This window comes from Marmota marmota, unplaced genomic scaffold (assembly GCF_001458135.2).
Source record: "Marmota marmota marmota unplaced genomic scaffold, marMar, whole genome shotgun sequence".
Taxonomy (NCBI): domain Eukaryota; kingdom Metazoa; phylum Chordata; class Mammalia; order Rodentia; family Sciuridae; genus Marmota; species Marmota marmota.
Window position 1 is genome coordinate 10,282,428 of NW_026000057.1, and position 3,650 is coordinate 10,286,077.

At 43.6% G+C, this 3,650-nt stretch overlaps 1 non-coding gene across 1 annotated transcript; it reads right to left on the reverse strand.

Annotated features, from left to right (window-relative positions):
• Nucleotides 1-273: 273 nt before the first annotated feature.
• On the reverse strand, nt 274-381 carry LOC125619864. The gene has a single exon (XR_007351453.1). It is a non-coding gene; the product is annotated as a U6 spliceosomal RNA (small nuclear RNA).
• Nucleotides 382-3,650: the final 3,269 nt, after the last annotated feature.

A 3,650-nucleotide genomic window follows, 5' to 3' on the forward strand; every position in this document is an offset into this window, starting at 1 on the left:
GCCTGCCTTCGGTGTGGAAAGAATCCTGGGGCCAGGGAGGACTAGAGTCTGGGTGCCTCTCTCTGGTCTGCGCCTGCCAAGGCAGCTGCCTGCCCCCAGCACAGAGGCCAGACGGTGCCAGGATAGTCCTCTTGCTTTTGGTTTCTCCTTGCTTTAGCTTCAGCCTTCTGCCCATTATTCTTCTCTATTGTTCTTTTCTGGCTCTTGGTTATTTGGACCAACAGCTTTCTCCCCATCCCACCCCCACCTCTCCCCTGGGTTGTTTTTGTTTTTGTTTTAATAGAATGCTTCACGAATTTGCATGTCATCTTTGGTGCAGGGGCCATGCTAATCTTTTCTGTATCATTCCAATTTAAGCACTCTCTCTGTTTTTGTAAACAGCTTTATTAAAGTATAAGAAAAATGAAATAAACTGCACGTTTTATTTTGGGAGGTATTATGAGTATAGATTTTGTTGTTGTTGTTCTTTTTAGTTATACATGACAGTAGAGTGTATTTTGACATATCATGCACACACGGAGTATAACTTCCCATTCTTGTGGTTGAACATGATGGGGAGTTCCCCTGGTCATGTATTCATAATGAATATAGGAAAGTTGTGTCTGATTCATTCTCCTGTCTTTCATTCCCATACCCGCTTCCTGCCTCCCACTACCCGCTGTGCAATCTGGTGAACCTCCACTTCCCTCCCCGCCATTGTAAGTCAACATCTGCATATCAGAGAGAATATTTAGCCTTTGGTTTTGGGGGATTGGCTTATTTCACTTAGCATGAATCATGACAGTCTGCAGTTCCATCCATTTACTTGAAAATGCCATCATTTCATTCTTCTTTAAGGCTGAGTAATATTCACTCCATTGTGTATATATACCACATTTTCTTTATCCATTCATCTGTTGAAGGGCACCTGGGTTGGTTCCATAGCTTAGCTATTGTGAATTGAGTTGCTATAAACATTGATGTGACAGTGCCACTATAGTATGCTGATTTTAAGTCCTTTGGGTACATACCAAGGAGTGCGATAACTGGGTCAAATGGTGGTTCCATTCTAAGTACTCCACAGAATCTCCATACTGTTTTCCAGAGTAGTTGCACCAATTTGCAGTCCCACCAGATATGTATAAGTGAAACTTTTCTGCTACATTGTCACCAATGTTTATTGTTACTTGTATTCTTGATAATTGCCATTCTGACTGAAGTGAGATGGAATCTCAGTGTAGTTTTAATTTGCTTCTCTAATTGCTATAAACTGCACATTTTAAACTATACAGTTTTATAAATTTTGGCGTGCATATACATTCAGGAAACCATCAGCTCCAGAATCAAGATAGAGAATATATCCAGCATCTCAAAGTCTCCCATGCCCCTTGGCAATCCAGCCCTCCAACCCTTATCTGTCCCCAGTTCCTAAGAATCACTGATAGTTGTCTATCACTATATAGGTTCGTTTGTGTTTTCTAGAATTTTGTATGAGTGCAGTCTTATAGAATGTTTATTTATTTATTTATTGGCCTCTCTGCTTTTACTTGGAAAAAAATATGCTGAAATTTATCTATGTGGTTGGATGTATCAAAAAAAAATGTTTTGGGTCCCAGGGATTGAACCCAGGGGTGCTTACTGAGCCACATACCCAGCCCTCTTCATGTTTTTTTAAGTTTAGAGATAGCAACTAAGTTGCTTAGGTCCTTTCTAAGTTGCTGAGGCTGGCTTTGAATTCATGATCCTCCTGCCTCAGGCTCACCAGTCACTAGGATGATAAGCGTGTGCTATTGTACCTGGCAATTCCATTTCTTTTTATTGCTGAGTACTATTCCATCATGTGCCACAATTTTTTTTTTATCCTTTCATCTGTTGGTTAATAATTAAATTGTCCCAAGCTTGGGGAAGACTTTCACTTAAAGCACACAGGCTGGCACTCCTTCAGAAAACACCCAGAGCTTCTTGCTGCCAAGGCTTATGGCTCTGATGGCCCCTGTTCTGCTGCAGGGAGAGCAGCAGGAAGTCATTTGCAGAGTTAGGGAAGGGTTGGGGGAGAACTGGCATTGCATCTCCATAAGGCCCACCCACTTCCTGGCCCTTCTTCCCCACCACCTCCACCCCAGTGGTCTCTCAGATAATGATCATCTCTTGACAAGAGCTAGGAAGAGAGGGGACCAGACAAGGACGGGAGGAATGGGACCATTCAGTGGTGATACCATTTTCTTTGCATCTTGCACTATTCACCCTTTGAGAAGAAGCCATGTCCCTGCAGAGGTAGCTCACTGACAGTATTTATAAACTGTCCTTGGAATATGTTTTTAAGAGGCAAATTTAGAGCAGAGAGCAGTGGTGCACGTCTGTAATCCCAGCGGCTCAGGAGGCTGAGGCAGGAGGATTGAGAGTTTAAAACCAGCCTCAGCAATTTAGCGAGGCCCTAAGCAACTCAGAGAGAACCTGTCTCTAGAAGAATATAGAAAAGGACTGGGGATATGATCAGTGGTTAAGCACTGTTAGATTTAATCCCCTGTAGCGGGGAAGGAAGGAAGGAAGGAAGGAAAGAGGCAGAAGTAGAATTCTTGGGCAGTGCTTCTTAAACTTTGATGTGGATTCAAATCATGAGAGGGTCATGTAAAATGCAGATTCTGATTCAATAGAAGAGGCGGGAGGCCTGAGAGTCTGAATTCCTAGCGAACTCCCAGATGATCCGATGCTGTTGGTCTTCTATAACACTCTTCAAGGGGCCCATCACATGTGTCAATCATTTCATAATTGGTTTTTTTTTTTTTTTTCTTGGTATATGGAGCACTTAAACACTAAGCCACATCCCCAACCCATTTTTGTACTTTATTTAAAGACAGGCCCTGAGTTACTTAAGACCTCACTAAACTGCGGAGGCTGGCTCTGAACTCGCAATCCTCCTGCCTCAGCCTCCTGAGCTCCTGGGATTACAGGTGTGTGCCACTGCTTCTGGCTCCTAACTGCTTTTTAACAAGCATTTAACCACTACCTATAAAATTCTACCAAGTACAGACTAAGGCAAGCCTCCTCTCTCCTGGAGAGCCCCTGCAGCTATTCCAAACCAGCCAGGGATAGATACCACAGTGCTCCTCTGAAGCCCAGAGCTGGCACTAGAGCTGCATGGTGTCAGATTTTAGTGTGTCAAGAACACCACCTCCCCCAGGTGAAATGTCTCCTGCTTCTCTTGTTTTCTACCTTATACTTTGGTTCCAGGAATATTGTGCTCTGGAACTAAGACTGCAGAGCTGGAGACTCCGTGGTTCTGAGAACTCCAACCAGCAATATGATCATTTAACTGAAAAATGGACATAAAGCATAGAAAACCAAAGCAGCTGTGTAAAGCAACCAGTTAGCTGGACACCAGATAGAAGGGAAGGGAAACATGAGTACTGTAAGAAAGGGCAGGGAATTCCTGATTGTATGACCAAGGTCGGTGCGACCAGGGGCCCAAGGAGTGGATGGCAAATCTGAGGTGGGCTATAGTTTACAAGTTAGATGCTAAAGAAGAAAATACTTCCAAAGAAGCCTCACTTGGTTCACTGTCCTCACTCAATGCCCTCCCTCATCCTTCCTTTCATTATGAGACAAGGCAAAAGAACAGTCAGCCGCAGATGACTAATGATTGGGTCAGGAAGATGGGGCTGATTCAAAGG